Here is a 23,549-nt window from a genome sequence, read left to right as displayed (position 1 = left end):
GGTTAGGTTGTTTATTCGAGATGTTTCCTGTTTCTTGAGGTAGGCTTGTATTGCTATAAACTTCCCTCTTAGCACTGCTTTTGCTGCGTCCCATAGGTTTTGGGTCGTCGTGTCTCCGTTGTCATTTGTTTCTAGGTATTTTTTGATTTCCCCTTTGATTTCTTCAGTAATCACTTCGTTATTAAGTAATGTATTGTGTAGCCTCCATGTGTTTGTATTTTTTACAGATCTTTTCCTGTAATTGATATCTAGTCTCATAGCGTTGTGGTCGGAAAAGATACTTGATACGATTTCAATTTTCTTAAATTTACCAAGGCTTGATTTGTGACCCAAGATATGATCTATCCTGGAGAATGTTCCATGAGCACTTGAGAAAAATGTGTATTCTGTTGTTTTTGGGTGGAATGTCCTATAAATATCAATTAAGTCCATATTGTTTAATGTATCATTTAAAGCTTGTGTTTCCTTATTTATTTTCATTTTGGATGATCTGTCCATTGGTGAAAGTGGGGTGTTAAAGTCCCCTACTATGATTGTGTTGCTGTCAATTTCCCCTTTTATGGCTGTTAGTATTTGCCTTATGTATTGAGGTGCTCCTATGTTGGGTGCATAAATATTTACAATTGTTATACCTTCCTCTTGGATCGATCCCTTGATCATTATATAGTGTCCTTCTTTGTCTCTTGTAATAGTCTTTATTTTAAAGTCTATTTTGTCTGATATGAGAATTGCTACTCCAGCTTTCTTTTGATTTCCATTTGCATGGAATATCTTTTTCCATCCCCTCACTTTCAATCTGTATGTGTCTCTAGGTCTGAAGTGGGTCTCTTGTAGACAGCATATATATGGGTCTTGTTTTTGTATCCATTCAGCCAGCCTGTGTCTTTTGGTGGGAGCATTTAATCCATTTACATTCAAGGTAATTATCGATATGTATGTTCCTATTCCCATTTTCTTAAATGTATTGGGTTTGTTATTGTAGGTGTTTTCCTTCTCTTGTGTTTCTTGCCTAGAGAAGTTCCTTTAGCATTTGTTGTAAAGCTGGTTTGGTGGTGCTGAACTCTCTCAGCTTTTGCTTTTCTGTAAAGGTTTTAATTTCTCCATCAAATCTGAATGAGATCCTTGCTGGGTAGAGTAATCTTGGTTGTAGGCTTTTCTCCTTCATCACTTTAAGTATATCCTGCCACTCCCTTCTGGCTTGCAGAGTTTCTGCTGATAGGTCAGATGTTAACCTTATGGGGATTCCCTTGTGTGTTATTTGTTTTTTTTCCCTTGCTGCCTTTAATATGTTTTCCTTATATTTAATTTTTGACAGTTTGATTAATATGTGTCTTGGCGTGTTCCTCCTTGGGTTTATCCTGTATGGGACTCTCTGTGCTTCCAGGACTTGATTAACTATTTCCTTTCCCATATTAGGGAAGTTTTCAACTATAATCTCTTCAAATATTTTCTCAGTCCCTTTCTTTTTCTCTTCTTCTTCTGGTACCCCTATAATTCGAATGTTGGAGCGTTTAATGTTGTCCCAGAGGTCCCTGAGACTGTCCTCAGTTCTTTTCATTCTTTTTTCTTTATCCTGCTCTGTAGTAGTTATTTCCACCATTTTATCTTCCAGGTCACTTATCCTTTCTTCTGCCTCAGTTATTCTACTATTGATCCCATCTAGAGTATTTTTAATTTCATTTATTGTGTTCTTCATCATTGCTTGGTTCCTCTTTAGTTCTTCTACATCCTTGTTAAATGTTTCTTGCATTTTGTCTATTCTATTTCCAAGATTTTGGATCATCCTTACTATCATTATTCTGAATTCTTTTTCAGGTAGACTACCTATTTCCTCTTCATTTGTTAAGTCCAGTGTGTTTTGAGCCTGCTCCTTCATCTCCTGTGTGTTTTTCTGTCGTCTCATTTTGCCTATCTTACTGTGTTTGGGGTCTCCTTTTCACAGGCTGCAGGTTCGTAGTTCCCGTTGTTTTTGGTATCTGTCCCCAGTGGCTAAGGTTGGTTCAGTGGGTTGTGTAGGCTTCCTGGTGGAGGGAACTAGTGCCTGAGTTCTGGTGGATGAGGCTAGATCTTGTCTTTCTGGTGGGCACGTCCACGTCTGGTGGTGTATTTTGGTGTGTCTGTGGCCTTATTATGATTTTAGGCAGCCTCTCTGCTAATGGATGGGGTTGTGTTCCTGTCTAGCTAGTTGTTTGGCATAGGGTGTCCAGCACTGTAGCTTGCTGGTCGTTGGGTGAAGCTGGGTCTTGATGTTGAGATGGAGATCTCTGGGAGATTTTTGCCGTTTGGTATTACGTGGAGCTGGGAGGTCTCTTGTGGACCAGTGTTCTGAAGTTGGCTCTCCCACCTCAGAGGCACGGCCCTGATGCCTGGCTGGAGCACCAAGAGCCTTTCATCCACACAGCTCAGAGTAAAAGGGAGAAAAAATAGAAAGAAAGAAAGAAAGAGGCTATAATATAGTGAAGTAAAATAAAGCTATTGTAAAGCAAAGCTATACAGACAAAATCTCACCCAGAAGCATATACATATACACTCACTAAAAAAAGGAAAAGGGGAAAAATTAATATCTCCTGCTCCCAAAGTCCCCCTCCTGAATTTGGGATGATTCGTTGTCTATTCAGGTGTTCAGCAGATGCAGGCACATCAAGTTGTCTGTGGAGCTTTAATCCGCTGCTTCTGAGGCTGCTGGGAGAGATTTCCCCTTCTCTTCCCTGTTCGCACAGCTCCTGGGGTTCAGCTTTGGATTTGGACCCGCCTCTGCGTGTAGGTCGCCTGAGGGCATCTGTTCCCCGCCCAGACAGGACGGGGTTAAAGGAGCAGCTGCTTCGGGGGCTCTGGCTCACCCAGGCCGCGGGGAGGGAGGGGCACGGAGGAGGCGGGGCGAGCCTGCAGCGTCAGAGGCCGGCGTGACGTTGCACCAGCCTGAGGCGCGCAGTGCGTTCTCCCGGGGATGTTGTCCCCGGATCCCGGGACCCTGGCAGTGGCGGGCTGCACAGGCTACCGGGAGGGGCGGTGTGGAGAGTGACCTGTGCTCACACACAGGCTTTTTGGAGGCGGCAGCAGCAGCCCCAGCGTCTCACGCCCGTCTCTGGGGTCCGTGGTGATAGCCGCGGCTTGCGCCCTTCTCTGGAGTTCGTTTAGACGGCGCTCTGAATCCCCTCTCCTTGCGCGCAGCGAAACAAAGAGGCAAGAAAAAGTCTCTTGCCTCTTCGGCAGCTGCAGACTTTTTCCCGGACTCACTTCCGGCTACCTGTGGTGCACTAAACCCTTCAGGCTGTGTTCACGCTGCCAGCCCCAGTCCTCTCCCTGCGATCCGACCGAAGCCCGAGCCTCAGCTCCCAGCCCCGCCCGCCCCGGCGGGGGAGCAGACAAGCCTCTCGGGCTGGTGAGCGCTGCTCGGCGCCGAGCCTCTGTGCGGGAATCTCTCCGTTTTTTCCTCTGCGCCCCTGTTGCTGTGGGGTCTGCGCTGATAGCTGCGGCTCGCGCCAGTCTCTGAAGTTCGTTTAGGCGGTACTCTGAATCCCCTCTCCTCGCGCACCAGGAAACACAGAGGGAAGAAAAAGACTCTTGCCTCTTCGGCAGCTGCAGACTTTTTCCCCGGACTCCCTCCCGGCTAGCTGTGGCGCACTAGCCCCCTTCAGGCTGTGTTCACGCCGCCAGCCCCAGTCCTCTCCCTGCGATCCGACCGAAGCCCGAGCCTCGGCTCCCAGCCCCGCCCGCCCCGGCGGGGGAGCAGACAAGCCTCTCGGGCTGGTGAGTGCTGCTCGGCGCCGAGCCTCTGTGCGGGAACCTCTCCGCTTTGCCCTCCGCACCCCTGTGGCTGCGCTCTCCTCCGTGGCTCCAAAGCTTCCCCCCTCCTCCCCCCGCAGTCTCCGCCCGCGAAGGGGCTTCCTAGTGCGTGGAAACCTTTCCTCCTTCACAGCTCCCTCCCACTGGTGCAGGTGCCGTCCCTATTCTTTTGTCTCTGTTATTTCTTTTTTCTTTTGCTCTACCCAAGTACGGGGGGAGTTTCTTGCCTTTTTGGAGGTCGGACGTTTTCTGCCAGCGTTCAGTGGGTGTTCTGTAGGAGCAGTTCCACGTGTAGATGTATTTCTACTGTATCTGTGGGAAGGAAGGTGATCTCCGCGTCTTACTCTTCCGCCATCTTCCGAGGTACAATTATTTAACATCAGTGTGGACACGTCCTAATGCTCTAAGAAAAAACAATACGCAATTCCAGCTATCCTTGGAGGCCTAACAAAGCTAGCTACATCACCAAGCAGGAAAGAGGCAACTTTCTCTCTGATTGAGCCCATTCTTTTTCACCATCCAGCCCAAAAAGATTACATAGGCAAAATGACCTCTCTAAGAATGGTTAGTAGATAACAGTCAGCAATATGGAAACTAACAACCTGGAGGAGGTGTCAGAAAGGCAATATGCAGCTGGAGTTATGAACTCATTAATTAAATATCAGTGTATCAAATGGGCTATGCGCTATTAATTCGGAAGCTATTACTGGCTTTGAAGTTGAAATTATAAGCAAAGCAATTAAAAAGTAACTTCTCAATGAGAGTGTTTAAGGGAGCATCATATCTGTTTATATACATCAGCTCTTTAATTTGGGAATTGAATTGCTCTCTTAAAAATAATGATTATATAAATGATCAAACTGCTTATTTTATTGCAAAGTCTGGATGCTAGAGTTAGAAGGAAAATCTGCAATATTTCCTCTGCTTCAGTAATACCATGCACTGGCAAGTATCCTTCCTTTTTCACATGAGTAGATAGGGATCACGGTGAAAAACACAAATCAGGAAGAGAGTGAAGACATTTAAGATACTGATATTTGCTTTTGTTTGTTTCCTCCTAGACACCATGCCTTCAGGGGGGTCAACTGTAACCAGGTGATGGTAGGTGGCTGTGCAGTTGAGATGTGGCTCTTTGAAAGTATGTCCTGACTCATTACTCCAGTGTTGTTTTTCCTCAATGTATGTAATATTTTTAATCATATCCTAATAGTCAATTTACAGACTCATTTCCTTTGAAATATAATGGAATTCCCTTTCTCGTCGTCTCACATTCTTTCTATCTTCTGTATCTTGTCATCTCTATTTTACTTGCATAAATCTCTTTTCTCTCATTTTATGCCTTTCTATCATTTTTTTAAAAATTTTTTATCCTCTCTCTTGGTTTTAAACACACATAGACAAGCAAAGCAGCCACTGGAATCCTATGGCAGTCAGGTATCTCTCCTAATTTCATCCTTACTAGAGGCATATTAATTAGGAACAAACAAACAAACAACCTCTTTGAAAAGAAGTTGTTTCTTTGGACAGACTTAGCATTCTGGTTGTTTAGACCAAGGCATCCTTTTCCTCCTACCATGTATGCACCAACTATTGCTGGTAGGGTTTGATTAATGGACTAAAACTTATTCTGAAGAAAAATGAATGCTTTTAGTGGATTGGAAGCAGAAATGCCTATAGTTTATAACCAGTGGTGAACCACTCTGAAAGAGCAGCTGCAGACTTTATTTAGCTGTGGCTTGTAGGAACTTCTATTATTTTTTTCTCAGTGAATTCTAAATGGTTCATTTATTCCTCCAAAGTGCAACCTTTCTTTTCTGCAACAAAGCAGAAATAATGGTGGGCAGCCCAAAGTTGGCATGGGAAGTGTTCTCAACGTGGAAAATGCATTCATTCAACAGTTATTTCTTGAGTTCCTCCTTTTTTGCCTATCACTCTTCTAAGAACATGAGGTCCCACACTGAACCAAATAGACAAATATCCTCACTAGATATTGATTTGCCTCACTAGAGCTTGAACTCTAGCATTAAAAATATTTTAATTAAATGTCAACATTATCATGTAACAACAGCATTCTTAGCACACAGTGAGGTAGAACTTCTTTATTTCCATGACTTGTAATATCTTATACTATCTACCAGTTAATCTCTGGCATCAAAGGAATGGAATGGAAGGAGGTTCTAGGGCTAATGTTACCAAGAGATCAGTGCTGGGAAGCAGTATATTGTACCTGCTTTGATACCAAGCAACTGAGGCTCAAATCCAGGTCTTTCCATTTAAAAGATATACGTTAACAATGTAGTCCTTTCTGAGATCCACTTTCATCATTTGTTTAATGGAGACTCTACTCAAAAGGCTTTGAGTAGGATATAAGGATATAATAGGATAACGTATGTAAAACACTTAACACAGTGTTTTCTCCTCAGCAGGCAAGTGTGAGCAACCCCACGAGGCTCTAGTTTGTTTTGACAGCCAGAAGCCTGCTAAAGAAACGCTGGCAGACTCTCTTTCATCCAGGTGCAACCAAGACTAGGGATGAAGATACTGAATGTGAGAGAGACTGTCTGATGTCTTCCCCTGGGCTCCTGAAGACACATGGGTAGTGTCTCCTGGGCCAGACAAAAATTTTGTAAGTTTTATGAGAGTGCTGGATTCTGTACTAATATCTCACATTTTTTCTCCACAGCCTTTCTGGAAATAACTTATACTGTTTACCAAAAACAGAGCCAAGACCATCAGATTAGCAAAATCCAGGATTCATACTTATCCTGTTGTTAATGAATGATGGAACAGAGGACACAGTCACAATTATCCCATCATAACACATTTGCCTCATTTCTGCCACATGCTAGATTTTTGATCTTTGAAACAAAAGGAGAAAATAAGGAGCTGCATTCTTCATAGGTTTTCCTGGTGCATCAATATTCTCTTCCAAATGTGCTCCTGATTCTTTTAATTAGGGGCAAACAAATCACAATCACAAAGGCATTAATGTTCATAAAGCTTAAAATCTCTTAAATCTCTGAAGAAATACTTAGTGTAATTAAAAAATGAAAATCTATCATTTAAAAAATAGTTTGACATGGTATATTTGTATTTTGCATTATAATAGTTAAGGCTGATATTTATTTGTGGTTTACCAGCTGAAAAGGCCAAAGAGAAAACATATCTCTATTCTCATTCCAAATCCATCATTTCACAGCTAGAAATGATTATAGGAGAAAGTGTATGAGGGGGGCATGAATGTATATATGTGCCGGTGGGGAGGGAGGTAGAAAAATTCATGCAAGATAAAAATGTTCATCTCCTCATCTTAAAAATGAATATGTTCTAACTCTAATAGTTTATCTCTTCCCCTCAAAAATTATATTGTTCAAAGAATCTACAAGTCTAAGATGTAATTCAATCATGACAGCAAGTAGAGGTCATCTCCTCTAGGTCTAACATAATTAATGAAGGCAAGTGGGCAGTCCAGAAGGGATTTAAGAAAATTAATTTAATAAGTCTTTGTGAGGATATTTTACATGGCTGGCTCTGTGCTAAGTGCTGTGGGAAATGTGGAGCTCTGTAAGACAAGGTCACTTGCTTAAATAAGACAGAGATCCAGGGCAAACACAAAGAAAGATGACAGGTTCATTAGAATACTAACAAACTTTAAAAATCATAGTTCAAACTTGATACGATTGAGCCAAGATAGGATAATTGTGATCTATGGATTCCATTACCTTCTTTTTTGATGCAAGTTCTGTGGCACCTTTATACTTTGAAACACTTCATATTTTCATTTGATTTGTCCTATTGCTTTAGTATATCATTATATTTTGGGATGTTGTGTCAAATATATAACATTAGGTCCTCTGATGGTGGGATTATCGACTCAAGGTCAAGCTGGTTTCTCACACTACTCCCCACCACCAATCATATATGTATCAGTATGAAGGCGTAGGAATAATTTTGATACAGTGTGCTAGGTGTCAAAGGAAAGTTGGAAGGGATGAGTGAATATCAGAGAAGCTACTGGAAGAGTTCACAAAATCTAGAAGCCCAGGAAATCACAGGTCAGTCCCTGGAGGCTGCACTCAGCTGCTTGCAGTAGGAAGCCTGGGATTTGGAAGGGCTTGTCCAGGGAGGCAGTGGTTGTTGATCTCAATTGGCTGCAGGACTGAAGTGAGTGGTTTGAAGGAGCTCTTCAGGAAGGGGACCCATATCTCACATCTGCCATTCACTTACAACTCTGCCAGCAGCTGCCACCAGAGAAAAATGCTTTCCCTTCGCTTCTCACTGAAATCTCAGACCCTTGCTTTTCTTTGGCAGAATTTAACTTAAAAGTTTATTGGAAAAAGACCTGGGGGAAGGTAGTCCCAGCTCCTCCACTGTGATGCGAAGGACAGTATAGAAGAGGGTGGATCTGAGGCTGAGTTGATGACTCTCTGGCACAACACCAGACATGTATGATCCCATTGGACACTTTCAACAACCTTAACAGACAAGCATTATTAAGCCCATTTTCAGAGATGAGGAAAAAGACACATAAAACGTTATGTAACCTGTCCAAGGTCATACCTAGTTTAGCCATGATTTAATCCCATATTGTATGTTAACACAAAGGCCTTGTCCTATCCATTACCCATGCTATTTCCCAATATCAAGTGAAGGAACATATATTAAAATACCCTTTCTACCATCTAGTTTACTCCACCTAATGCATTTCATTGATTGGCTAAGTTAGTTAACTTATTAAGATACCTAATTAGGATAGACCAATATAACTTACTCTTAATAAAATCATGTGCCTGTTTCATTTTTAATCACTTATATATTTTCTTTTTAATATCCATTCTAGATTCCAGCTTGGCATCCATGCTGTGCTCGTCTCAACTTTCAGAATCTAATTTTTTTTCTTATTTCTAAAGTAGGAACTGAGACTTCCAGTTAAACATGGAAGTTTGATTACTTTTGGTGACCCCCAAATCCTCATGACAAAGCCAAAGGAAAACTAGGGAACAATAAAAAAAATTTAGAATGTGGAGAATAGATGAATAAATAGTAACTCACTTAACAGATGTAGAGAATACATACATACATAAGCTAGCAGTGAGAATAACAAGAGTCAAGTGAAAATTAATATATGCTGGAAAATCCTAGAAAAAACACATGCTAGAGGTTCAATAATGTCTAAAAGCAAGGTCCAAGTGAGACTAAAGAGAACTGGATGAAAGTCTGTATGAGAAAAATGCAGATGCTCTAAGAAACTCACATGTCACTGATCATGAAAAAATGAGCAGCTGCCCTTACTCTTTTCTATCATATGACTCTGGATTTGGAACACCAGGTACAGGGGCTCTACATTGAAAAGGGAGAATAATAAAAACATGTACATACTGAGTTTGCAACCTCAAGCTTCTTTACCTGACTTGCCTCCCCTTAATACCTGCAAGCCAGATTTATACTGCCAGGCAAACCCAATGTCTAGATTCTGACAAAATTAAGTAGCTAACTTAACTAACTAAATAAATAGAGTTATAGGTAGCAACAGTTGTGGGAACTCCAGTGATATAGCCCAAACACATCACACTGTAGTGAAGCCCACTAATATGAAAAAAAGAAAAAATACTAATGTACATAGAGCTTTTTAGTGTTTCACTGCTAAACATAAAAGGAGAAACAAAAATCAACAGATGGGGAAAAAAGAAAATTACTGAGAAAACGATGTATGAGGAGAGAGAAATAATGCTGAGCGATAACTTAAAACAAAAACAAATAAATAAAATTAAATGAAAACAAAGCAAAGCCACAACCATCTTTAAATGCGTGTATCTGTACAGCAACAAAATAAGGCATTCCATGCATGAACAAGAACAGAACGCCATGAAAAGAAATATCTGGAGAGCCACAGTGAGCTCTTGAAGATTAAATTCACTGGAAAAGATGCAAGTTAAATCTAGGAAATCTCGCAGAAAGAAAAGAGAGACAAGGATGGAAAATAGCAAAGACAAAACAAAAAGTAAAAGATAATTAAAGGGCTAGCCCACCTTGCTCAACAATCAAATAATATAAATTCCACAAAAAAGAAAAAAAATAAATTAAAGGTAAGAAAGAGAAAAGCAGTGGAGAACAGGCCTGGCACTCTCAGCTGGGCCTTGGTACTGCTAGGAGGTGACCCAGCACTGCAGCCGGCTATTGCTGTTCTCCTGTCAAACATAAATACTGTAGGCCATCCATATCAGCAGTTTCTGCAAACATGGATTCAACCAACTTCAGATCAAAAACATAAAAAATAAAATAAAATTCCAGAAAGTTCCCAAAAGCAAAACTTGAATTTGCCTCTCACCAGCAACTATTTACATAAGCATTTACATTGTTTTTACAACTATTTACATAGCATTTATATTGCATTATATAAGGTATTGATATTATATCTTTAGGTATTATAAGTAACCTAGAGATGATTTAAAGAATAGTGGAGGTTGAATTTAGGTTATATGCAAACACTATGCCATATATAAGGGACTTGAGCATCCTTGAATTTCCATATCCACAGAGGCCCTGGAACCAATCCCCTGCAGATACCAAGGGATGACTGTAATTTTACAAAAAAAATAACATCAGACAAAGACACTCTCTGACAATAACAGAGCAGGACAAAAATAAGACTACTCTATAAACATGAAGAGCACAGACAGAAATGAGAACATTGTCTAAACCACAAAAATACTCAAATAGCCTCCTTTTCTAACTAATGAGTAATTCTGCTTGTTTATCATTTCTGTTTGAGCAAGCCTTCATTTCTCCTGCCTTCTAGATGAGAATGACTAAGATACTCCAAAGAATGACCTTCACTTCCCAACAGCATCTAATCTAGAGTAGAACCCACTTTCTTTAACCTTCCCCAGACTCACCACAAGACCAAATGCTGTAATTGGTCCTTTCTTACACCCTATTTCTGAGATCTCCATGGTTCATCATGGTGTACATTCTCCATCATTGAAACAAGTCAATAAAAGCAACTTTGCTCAACTACAGACAGGTTTCCTTTGGTTAGAGGGTATTGAACAAAGGAAATTATCCATGAAATAATTCAAGAAAGTGTCCCATAACTGAAAGTTATCTTTGAATAAAAGGAACTATTGAATTCCTTGAAAAATGAAGAGAAATCTGACCTAAAGACATATCATTATAAAAATTTGAAACACCAATAATGAATAGAGGACCTTCAAAACTTCTGGGGCAGAAAAAAAAACAGATTGCATAAAAAAGATCAGGAGACAGAATGGCATCAGTTGTTCAGTAGCAACCCCGGAAACAATGTCCTCAAATGACTCAATTATAAAAACAGAACAAGAATTTTTAATATATACACGGTTTCAAAAATTTTTACCTAAACTGGAAAATACTGGACTATATTCACTGCAAACCAATGAAAAACAAAAAGTGAGTAGTCAATCAAGACACAGGGATATGTGGAAAAGAAAATTCAACCCAAGAGAGGTACAAGAAGTCCCAAGGTGATGGTCAAGGGAGATCTTAGGACAAGGGCTTGGCAGAAGGCCTTAGGGAACAAGCAGTCAAACTGAAGGAAGAAGATGCAGAACTTCTCTAAGAAAAATACATGAATATGTGTGTGTGTGTGTGTGTGTGTGTATATATATATATACAGACACATACATACATACATTTAGTTTAACAAATCTAAATTAAGTAATTTCCTGATGTGCTTACATACATCAAGAGGAAATAACAGATTGTTGCTTGAGAGTTTGGGGATGAATTAATGATAAGTATAGTGAAAAAAAAGCAAATAAAAAATTAACTCTAGGAAAATCAAAAACATGATAAATAAAAATATAATTATATTATACTATGTGGCTCAGCAACAAATACTATTTCATAAGCAAATAATAAAAAGCCTAAAATTAATTGAAACAAACCTGTGATATATTCATATTTTAAGGATGGAAAGATGAGATGCATGTGTGGAGGGCAATGTAAGACGGATAAGTATTTTTTCTCAATAGTAGAAATTTAAATGAACGTTATCCTTAAAATAATTAAAAAGTAACAGTATAAGTATGTCACTTAGAATTTTGAAGGAAAAACAACAGCTTTCTAAAACAGTGTATGTGAATAACTTTTATGAAAATAAAAGACTAAAAAAGGAAAAAAGAAATGAGCTGATTGAATATCAGTGTGGTAAAGGCTCAGACCTTCCCGCTTCCGTTAAGAAGTTCAGAAGCCGGACTAATTGCAATGGGAAGCCATTGCAGGTTTTAGGCTAGAAGGGATCATCTCCAGATTTTATTTTATATAGATTCTTTGGTTGCAGTATAAAAGTCTTTTCTGAGAGCACCAAGATGAGGAGGAGATAGAAAGTAAGGAGACACTTGCCCTAGGAGTGACCTGAGGAGACTCAGCCATAGTTAAGACATATTCAAAAGGAAAATATCTGGTAATTATCACTACGAATGTTCAAGTGTAGCTCAGATGTCTCTAGTTTGCATAACGGAACACAGAAAAGAAAATGAGCTTCAGCCATAAAAAAAATCATGGGGAGGTCATGAGTTCAATTTTAAACCTATAGAATTTGAGTCGAATTTGAATGGAGCTGCCAAGTAAGCGGCTCGGAGGAGAAATCTGAGTGGCAAACCTGAATTTAAGAGGCAGGTCGGTATTGCAAACTGGATATAGAAAAATGGACATGATGAACTTGTGAAAAGTTTGTTGCCAAGATAAAGTATAGGAAAAGAAGACAGAGAGTCTAGGACAGAGCACTGAAAATTGCAAACCTATGTCAAGGCTTGCAAGAGAGGAAAGAGTTGTCATAGAAGGCTGAGGAGAAAGCAGAGGATAATGAGGGATGCTGCTGCAAGAAGCGAGGTGAGAACTGCAAAATGTCCTTTGGGTCGAGGTTTGTAAATGAGACAGTGCCAATTGGGTAGTAGGAGTGGTAGCCAGATCACTGGACTAAGGAGTTCAGTCAGATGTTAGGAAGTACAGACAACAGGAAGTTAGGTTATTAAGGATTAAAAAGAGAATTCAGCTGTCGTTCCCAAGTAGCATGACTTTCCCTTTCTAGGTCATCTTCCTTTCCTGAGAAAGCACTAGGCATCTATTTAGGAGAAGGGGGCTTCACGCTGTTCGCGACTCTTAGCTCCTTGGAAGATGTGATTGTGCTTGTCATCCTTAGGAGTCTCCATTACTAGATTAGACTTATCTTTGCTCTGTGTTGTTCTCACTTCCTTTCTCCTGCACCTTTCAAAATCCCACTCAGTGTGTGAGCTCCTTGGCACCTTCCTAGGGATCCTGAGGAATCCCCCTCAGCATTGATCCTCAGGAGCATTTACCACTGTGAACTTGGAATGCACTTTGGAGATATCCCCTGCAAGACTGGAGTCACCTCTCCACTTAAAAACTCACATTATGGGGGGCTTCCCTGGTGGCGCAGTGGTTGAGAGTCTGCCTGCTAATGCAGGGGACACGGGTTCGAGCCCTGGTCTGGGAGGATCCCACATGCCGTGGAGCAACTGGGCCCGTGAACCACAGCTACTGAGCCTGCGCGTCTGGAGCCTGTGCTCCACAACAAGAGAGGCCGCGATAGTGAGAGGCCCGCGCACCGCGATGAAGAGTGGCCCCCACTTGCCGCAGCTAGAGAAAGCCCTCGCACAGAAACGAAGACCCAACATAGCAATCAATCAATAAATAAATCTTTTTAAAAAAAAAAAAAAAGAAAGCAGGTGGATTCTTCAAAAAAAAAAAAAAAACTCACATTATGAATTCCTGTATGATTTTTCTCTTGGTCTTTGACCAATCTAGATTCCTAAAGTCCGGTTCCTTTTACCCCAGCTATGATCAGCTTTGGGCGTTATGATCTCCTTTTTCCAAAGTACTTTGGCTTTCCGTATATAAACTCTTTCTTCTTTGTTAGAGGTAGATCTCTGTTGAAGGTTCCCCTTTCAGGAGATTAATTTTTCAGTAAAACAAACTTATAATTTGTTAGATGTTCTGCATTTAGCCGAATGAAACTTCTAGCGTATATCTGGTAACTTGAAATCCCTATCATTGCATTCTGCCTCTATAACATACTGGAGACCCAAACTGAAACATGATTTCCTCCACTGAGCTGAGTGGCTTGGAGTACACACACATGTTCCTTCACTCAGAAAATATTTATTTGTTACCTACTGTGTGCCAAACACTGTCTTTTCAGAGTGATATGACTCATTTTCCTCCTATCATCTCTATTTTTAATGACATATTTCAAACACATCTTTCAAATATGAAGACTTGGGTATTTGAAAGGATAAATAAATCAATAAAATATATTAAAATACTCTACTCCAGTTTAATTCAAAACCAAAAAGAATTTTAAAATGTTGATCCTGTGGACAATGCAATTTTGATATTGTAGAGGTTCAAAAGAATAATATTTTAAAGTAGCTCCCATATACTAAAGTTTATTATGCTCCAGTTGTACATATTATGATATTCAATCCCACATCAACCTTATGATATATGTTTATCTTTTTTTTTAACTCAAGAGGAAACTGGGATTAAAAGAAAATAGTTAAATAAATTTGCTGATGTCACACAGCTAGTAATTGGTGAACCTGGATTTACAATCCAAATCTGTCAGGTCCCAAGATGACCTTGAGGAATTTAACGTGTTTGGGGGAATAGAGACACCTACCGAGAACTCAATGAGAAAATACTAAGATCAAACAAAAGAACAATAAAAACGCTCCCTTTAGGAATAATGCTCACTCCTCCATCCCTCCCATTCCATCTGAGCCTCCTGATTTCACATGTTAGGGGTTCACCCTCAGCTCCTGGACCTCCCACTAATAGGCAGCATTGTTCATTTCTTTGCATCACTCAGAATATAGACTCATATTGAAGATCACTTCATACTCAAAAGTTCGAACCCATAAAATGAACCTTCTTGGCTAGGAAGGAATCCTGATAGATTTCAGAAATCAAATTCCTTTCAGTGCCATCTTTGAGACACACTTGCAGGTATCAGTTGGATTTTATTGGCTCATCTAGATGATTTTGTGTGTGTGAATAAGAATTATCTAAACCTGGAGAACAGGTAATGGTAGCTACTGGACAGCAAGATGGGGAAATATACAGCTTTGTTAAGAGCAGACTGAATCACAAATTTCTGTTGTCCTTGAGTCTTTTTTGGCCTTCCTCTGTCCAAGGGGGTCAGAAGTTTGAAGCACTTGAGTTAAATGACTAAGAGACTGACGTTCTGTCAAATAGGCAAACCAGAGGGTTTTCTGAAAAACACTGTATTTGGGTGAAATTCTGATGAAAAAGGTAGAAAATATGCTGTTATGGAAGTACAGAGTCAGATCACTGAAACCCCTAACTCCCATGAATTAGTGGTTATTACATGTGGAGGAAAACACAAACTTTGTTAATACTTTTCCCATCCACTGTGAAATATCGAAACTCAGCTGTGATGTAGCATTTAACTGCACATCGAATCAAGAGTCCAGTAATAGAAATTGCCTTTTTGCGGTAGAAAACAGGGTTAGAAGCAAACCAAAATAACACATAAAACAGATCTCCATGGAGAAAATTGAAGACTGCTTCTAGCATGTAAAGATCAAGGGTACAATCCCTGTTCTGTGAAAGCTTTTTTCCTGGGGTTTTAAATTTTCCTCTTGATTATGTGTAGAATCAAGGGGGGTCTGTGTGATTGCGCCCATGCATGACTCCAAGTAACAGAAATGGGGCAGACACAGACAGATGGTGATGGGCTCATTTTTAAGCCCAACTATCAGGGATAGAAGTCAAGAATCTAAAGCGGATCATGAAAGTTGGCATCAGATTTTCACTTCCAAATTCAATATCTGCAGTCGGTTAAAGCTAAGTTTACTTCACTGGTAAACAATAGATTCCAAACAAAATAGTAATGAGCTTTTTAAAATCTAACTGGCTAATTTACAAATTAAAAAAAATATCATCCATACTCAGTGTTAGCAAGGGTGCAGAAAAATGGATGTTCTCTTATACTATTACTTGATATATGAATTGAAACAGATTTTCCAGAAAACAATTTAATACACAAATAATTATTTGTAATGGAGAAGGATTAGAAACAATCTACTTTTTCAAAAGGAGAAGACTCTGATATCCATTAAACCCCATCAATACAAATTAAGTTTTCAATTAATTTTCAGGATAGAGGAACTTGGTCACAGTACGCTATGTTACGAACAAAATAAGATACAAATCAAATATCCAATATAATTCTCATAGAGTTTTATACAGTGAACTTTTTTTCAAAAGACCTGATATACTCCAAAATGTTATTAATTGCAATCTCTCATGTTGGACAATGGGTGGCTTTATTTCTCCTATAGCACTTTAAAAAAATATTGTTTTATAGTAGGTTTTGTTTCAGTGAAAGATTATTTAAAAAACAATATATTGTCTTCCTTTTGAGTGCAAATCCTTTTATATCTGCCGATACATTTTTCAAAGTATATCCCTATATAATCTGAGAAAGAGAATCCTCCTCACCTAGGAGAAACACATCTTTACTGCTTTTGTTGAGTCTAGCCTCATAATCCCTTTCTTCTACTCTGTGATATAACCAGAGTTGGATGTCAGACTCAGGATCACAGCTTATAAAAAATACAAACACTATAGCTCCATCTCTCAACTACTTCAACTCTCTACAAGACCACGTGCACAGGAAAATAATTGCCACACATTCAAGGGGCGCTCCCCTTGAGTACGCTCTCTAAAGAGCATGTGTCTACCCGTGGATTTGCAAAGGAGAAAACAGAAAAGGTTCAAGACACTCAACTTGAAGAAAGGTGAATCCTTTATGATTTTGTCCAAAGACTCACCCTTGCACGTTTTGTTTCCTTCTCAGGTCATGGGAAGTGTTTCCTTGAAGGCTTCTTACTCTCTTCCCCCTTGAGTAATGTAGAAATTAATTAAATTGAGGTACAAGTGCAGGCAAAAGTACTGGAAGAGTTCGGTTGAACTCCTTTCTTTTGGGGGAAAATGAATTCTCTCTCTCTCTCTCTCCCACTCTCTCTCCCCCTGTCAATTAATTTAACCAGCAAAACAACCTTATAAGGTAGGTACTATTATTAGCTCTACTGTGCCAGGAAACCTGAGGGATTAATTAATTTTCCCAGGATCACAGAGTTAATTTGTTGCAGAGTTAGGACTCAAACTCAGGCAGTTTAGCTTCTAAAACTGCCCCCTATGTATCTAGCTAGCTATCTACCTATGCAGATACTATTGGCCTACTTCTTCCAAAAGCATGACAATTCATCAGGCCACAGGAAAATCTCTGATCCACAATCCAGTATGCCTTTTCAAGTTAGCAAAAACAATTTAAAGCCTCAAAGTCCTCACAGGCTAACTTTCAGCTTCACCTGTGATAATGTGAAAAACGCAAGTTTTTGTACTACCAGCACAAGCCCTCAGCTGTACTGAATCAAAATCTCTGCAACCCATTAACCTAAGGGTTGAGGCCTTTCCGCTAGGACCATTTGAATGGTCACCAGCAGATGGAGCAAAGCCATTTGCGCTAGAAGAATTTTTGACCCAAGGGGATAACCAGGACTCTTAGTTTTAGATTTTATTTATCAAGGTGGCTGTTTATCATCAGACTCTACTTCCCTAAAGTTCTAAGCACGTTTCCAACACTGACAGGCATCACTGCAGGACAATTTAAACACACAGGTATGTGCTTTTTTGGATGGATAAATGAACGGATGGGTGTAACTCTTCATATTTATATTTGAAAAAACACGTATAGTATCAATATCTGGAAGATATTAATCATGCCTATTCCATTTTTTTCATAAAAAGAGAAGAAACGTACTTTTTATATGCTATTGATACTTTCTTTTTCATTGCTTTCTAAATCAACCAACAAAATTTTTTATGCACACCTAGGCTATCATGGTATAAATGATAAGGTGTGGTTGATTTGGGTAACCTTCAGCATTGCAATGATATTGAAATGAATTCTACTGAATCAATCATTTCTTTCACTGATTTATAGTAAAGTTGAGAGTATTATGTGAAACCCGATTGGAGTAACTATAGAAATACGGTTTTGCTAACATTTAATTAAGACACCAAAGGATATTCCTAAAGTGTAGAAAGAGTTAATTCCTTATGTTTGATGTATATTTGAGCTATTTGAACCCTGGTCTATCACTTAAAATGCTTTGATCTCACCCTTAATGTAGTTGGTTTAGATAATATGGTCTAACGGTGCTCATCTATTCTAAGTTTTATGACTGCAATCTGCTTGAATCTGCTCTTACTCTCCAGCCTGAAGTTTATTCTATCCTAGAAACTCATTATTGGTCAGTGGTTAGATCAACAGACTGTAGAGAAAAAAGTCTGGAGATATTGCTCATCTGAACACTTTATCTCATTTAAGCCCATTTCTATGGGGATATTTTCCAATCAGTTAAATAAAAATGATATTCAGCCTGTGTATGGCTACTTCCTTTAGCCAAAACAATAAAGAATGGATTTATTATCTACTTTTCCTTAAAAAATGCTTTTGTGTGGGAAAAGAATTATGATAAACTCACATAAAAACTGTTTGTGGGGCACAATTTTCAAATAAAACTCATTATATTGATAGACATTGAAATTACTGCTCGATGTGCAGGGACATAAATATCCATTCTGCCCAAAACAAATTTAGCAAAATCAAAATATGTAACACTAAGAACATTTCAGCTTTTCTCTAACACATGGAGCCAGCCATACATGCCAACCTGATTCTATCGCCTCTCTTCATTAAGCTTGAAAGCATATTTTGTGTTGCTTTTAGCAGCTCCTAAAATTTCTTTGTCTCTTACTACAGCACCATAAAAGTTCCCACCTGACAGATCATAAATCGTTCTCACAGAGCAGCCTGTCCCCTGGCACGCACTGGCTACGTCCTATCCTCCAGACCCATTACTAAGAACAGTTATGCACTTTTGCACAAAACTTAGTTTCGGGATCTGGAAAATGCTTGACCCTGTCCTATCAATTCAGAGCAGGGAATGGTCTACTTTAGACAAGGCATTTATTTTCACTAGGAGTGAAAGGAGACAGTGTTTCCTCTGTGATGAAATACATTTGAAACAATAAAAAGTGGGTTAAATCTGAGGTCAAGGAAATCTGACCACACAGCTATGCCCTGGATATTTAGGACTCTCTCACATACCATAGCATGTGTAATTATGGTTTCTTCAACTTCGTCTCTAGAGGATATTGAAGGACGTGTAATTGGTATGTCATCCTGTTATTTGTTCCTTCATTCCCCAGACATTTATTGAGAATCTACTTGATTCTACACACTTTGCCGAGTGATACGATCACAGAGATGTAGAAGACACAGTTCCGGTCCACAGCTGTACATGGATTTGCAGCTATGCAGGCATTTACAGTAAAGTGTAAGAGATGTATTATTAAATAAGGAGAAACACTCTGTGGGAGAGGAAGAGGAGTCAGGAAAGTTTTTATGGAGGAATGAAAATGTGAGCAGAATTTTGAGATCTGAATGGGAATTTCTTAGGTGATCACTGGGTAACAGGTAATATACAAAAGGTACACAATTTTGAAAGTATAACATATCTGTAGAATAGCAAATAGCTCAGAATGAGTGGAACCCATGTAGTAGGCGGTGAAAAGCGGATGAGACCAGAGAGGAACACAAAGTCGAATCCCAAAGGATCCTAAATGTTAGTAAGAGTTATAGGGCTTTTTTTATGGAGAGCCAATCAAAGATGTGACTCAGGGAAGTTAAATGACCAGATGTTCAGATATTCTTATTTAAGTAATAATATAAAGTAACTACAAAAGCCAGTATGACAGATTGCAAAAGCAGCTACAAATTCTCACCATCCCTACATGTGTATCCCTTTGCAAAGTGACTCTGAAGTTTCTCCCATCAAGAGGCAGAGCGAGTGTCTCTCATCATTGAGTCTTTGCTTGGTATGTGACATCCTTTGGTCAATGGGATAGGAGCAAATGTATGCACTCAGAGACTGGGAAATGGCTTTCACAGAGAGGCTTGCTCTCTCTTGCTGCTCTTGAAAACCTCCAGCTGCATGTGAAGCAGTCTGGGCTGCCCTCCTGAGTGACGAGAGGCATAATTCTCAGTTATCCCATTGCCCTATCATCTTGTTAATAGCCACATATATAAGTGAGGCCATCCCAGATCATCCAGCCACCAGACAATCCCTGATGTGACCTTGTGACCTGACAACTGACTATAGATGCATGAACAAGCCCAGGAAAGATCAACTGAGCTGTCCCAGACCAGAAGAACTAAGCAATAGCCCCAAATAATTGTGAGCTAAATAAATGATTGTTTTAATCCAGAGTTTTGAGGCAGTTTTTTTTTAAATGGAATAAAGCTAACAGATATAACAAAGAGCATTATTAGAGACTTATAAAATTGCAGTAACTATTCCAAGAATTTCACATGCATTACTTCATTTAATTATGTAAAATCTTATGATTTATGTCCTCATTTTATGGATAAGAAAACTGATCTGTAGCCATTGCTTTTGACTATTGAGTAAACCGAACTACAGAGAAAGTAAAATAATGCAAAACAAAACAGACAAAACATGGACTGAAAAGAGAGTAATTCCTGATTAGTGATGGTGATGCTTGGTCTTATGGGAATTCTATTTACCTCCAGGTAAATAGAACTTATGAGACAGACTGTGATACATATGTGTACCTGGTTTGTAAACTTTTAGGTAGACTCAGCCAGGAATATAAATGAATGGGACAGAAATGTGTTAGATGTAAGAAGAAAACAAACAATGTATAGCCCATGCTCCATCTAAAGTGGGCAACCTCCATCTAATCGTTGTCATGCAAAATGTGAACCCAGTATTCTCAGTATTTTCAGAACTTGTAAGTTCTTTTTTAAAAACAAAGCAAAAATTCTGGATTTAATGTGAAATATTCTAGGATTTAAATAATTATAATTAATTTATAACAATGTAAAACAAGTGTGTCGCAAATAAGCATTCTTGCTAGCATTTGACTGGTGGATATCTAGTTTGTAATCTGAAGTCAATACTGTTGAGTATGGTGGGTTTGGTGGCATTGGTGTGTTGATTATTAGCCTACTTAAGTCTGTCAGTGTACTTCTATGTTCAGTGTAGGGTTGCTGGTGACAGAGACAGTTTGCCTGGGGAATCTGAACCTGAAACAATTGTTTTTTTGTTTTGTTTTGTTTTGTTTACTCAAGAAAAATGTCCACCAATTGGGAACTATCCTGATGTTAGACATCCTGAAAACTTAGCACCTCTGGCTTCTAAACTGAGCCTTCAAAGATTTAGTATAATCAACCTTTCCTAGCTGTAAGCCAGGAAACATCTGGATACCTTCATCCCTAAAGAACCCTGATTTACTTCTACAGGTACCCTCCTCCCTAAAGTAATAGCACTCCTTGGGAGATCAGTTATCTCCCTCATTTACCTCTGGAAGCATGTCCAGTTGTACTTGGTTTCTAGTCATTTGGCCCTATCCATACTTTTCTAAGAAAACTGTCATGTTATTTTCTTGGGGTCCTGTCTGTCTTTCTCTGGCTGGTTCTAAGAGCTCTGATTGACTGTGTTGATGAGAGAACTCAGGAGCTTCTCTGTCCTTCTCCATCTTTCTCTGCAGGGGCATGGGAGGGCGGTGGGGCATCGAAATGAACCCAAGTTCTGGTGAGATACCCTGAAGTTCACATGATGCCCAGCATTGAGAAAGGGCCTAACTGCCATGGCAAGGATCATTCAATGGGAGAGAGGACCCCTTATTTGGCAAACTTTATTGTTTCCAACACATCTTGCTTCTTCTTTGCTACCCGACCATCTGCCCTGTGCAGGTGACAGTGGCAAATGGGCTGGATTTTCAATGTCTTTATTATATCGATTTCAATTTATTTTGATCTTTACAGTCTTTTATCTTTGCCAGCAAAAGTTTCTGACCAAGGGAAATGCTCCTCAGAGTTGGCTTCTTTCTAAGTTGTAGCACTTTAAAAAACACTAATAAGTAATAAGACAAGTGACAGGTAAGGGTCAAAAGACGAATGGTCAAGGGTAAGTTGTAGGAAAGCACATCAAGGCAGGGTCAGGGAGAAAAGCAGAGCCTGATACCCAGATCCATGTTTTCCTCTCAGTTCTGTCTCAAGCTCTGAGAATAATCATATCCTTAGACAAGAGAATTTGGCTTTGCAGAACATGGAGCTAAGGGGCTCAGAAAATTTAAGATCAATTAGTTATATCCTGATCACACTCTGGTCTATGCAACAGTACTAGAATCATGACTTGTGCTTTTAACACCTGTTCTAATAGCTGGTCCTCCTTCAGTCACCTGTCAATAGTTCAGCTCCTTCAGACATGAGGTCACAGCTTTCTTATTTCAGGTTATTTCATTGTATGAAGATGCCTAAAACCCAGCCAAGTTTTTGGAGCCTATTACTTGTTGAAAATTTTTTCTGATGTTTTCCTGCACGTTGTTTTCTAAAACTCCTCATCCCTCTGTGGCTCGCTTTCTTTTTTTTTAAACAAACACTCATCCCTAAACTCTCATAGACTTATTCTGTGCTAATTGACTTTGAATAGCTTTTTAAGAAGTTGGGAATCCATCCATTTATCATTTGGATGCACCCCACTTGGTTGCAGGAAAAGCCAGTATACCTAAAACCTTCTTCCATTTCTGCCTCCATTTAGCATTCTTGGTCTGTTGCTATTTCAGTATGATATGTCTAAGTGTGGTTTCTTTTCAGTTATTCTTTCTGAGTAGAATGCAGTAGGTCACATTAGGTTGACAAAGTTTATTTGTAACACCTAAAAAAATAGACAACAAATGTTCTATTTTAAAAGACATAAGAGAGCTGTGAAAGTAATGAAGACTAGATGAATTAAAATTCCAGAAAGGAAAGACTGGGATTTTTAGTGAGTTAACATTCACTGGCCATTTTTTCTCTCCTGAAGGCATTTGTCCATTCTAGACATGGGCTAATGATCGGACTTTATCAGGGCAGAAGGAGTCTGCTGAAGGAAAGAGAAAACAGTGGGGTTTTGGAGGTTTGCACAGGCTGGTGAAACATAATGGAATGTGATGGGGTCCTCCAAACACAACTGATTTCCTCATAGAGCATTTGCTGAATTTTGGGTGGCATGGGAGTTTGGAGAGATAGACCAGAAACTTCTAAAAAGCAGCAAGAAATCTCTTGTGGTCTCACAGTATTTTGAAAATAAAGTCCAACCAGAAGGACTCAAACTATGACTAGTTTCTCCTGAAGACTCTGGGCATGAAATTAAAGAGTTAAGATTGAAACTCTAGAGGGCAGAAGTGAATCTCAATCTTTTGGAATTAAATCAAAATCCCAAGGACGCCACATTTTAGAAAAAGAAATGAATCCAAGGTGGACGGTCTTACTAATAATACTGAAGCCCAAGACAGAACATTCTAATCCTTGGTTGTGATGATTAGTTGCTCACATTGTCCCTAACAGAGGGCAGTGTGAACACTTTCTGCAGGAAAGTAGCATCATTTCCAGTCTCTGTGGTTCTTTGTACCATAAAATGTCATGAAACATGAAGAGGCAAGAAAATGTATTTGAAAATCAAGACAAAAGGTAAATAATGGAAGGAGATTTGCAGGTAATCTAACTATTGGCTTCAGCAGACAACATGGAAATGACTACTTTAAACAGGTTAATCTTCTTAGGGTTTGTTGAGCCTTTTTGTATCTCTTAATCTTTCTGGAAT

Source organism: Balaenoptera acutorostrata, chromosome 12 (assembly GCF_949987535.1).
Source record: "Balaenoptera acutorostrata chromosome 12, mBalAcu1.1, whole genome shotgun sequence".
NCBI classification, from domain to species: domain Eukaryota; kingdom Metazoa; phylum Chordata; class Mammalia; order Artiodactyla; family Balaenopteridae; genus Balaenoptera; species Balaenoptera acutorostrata.
Note: the sequence above shows the minus strand (reverse complement) of the source record.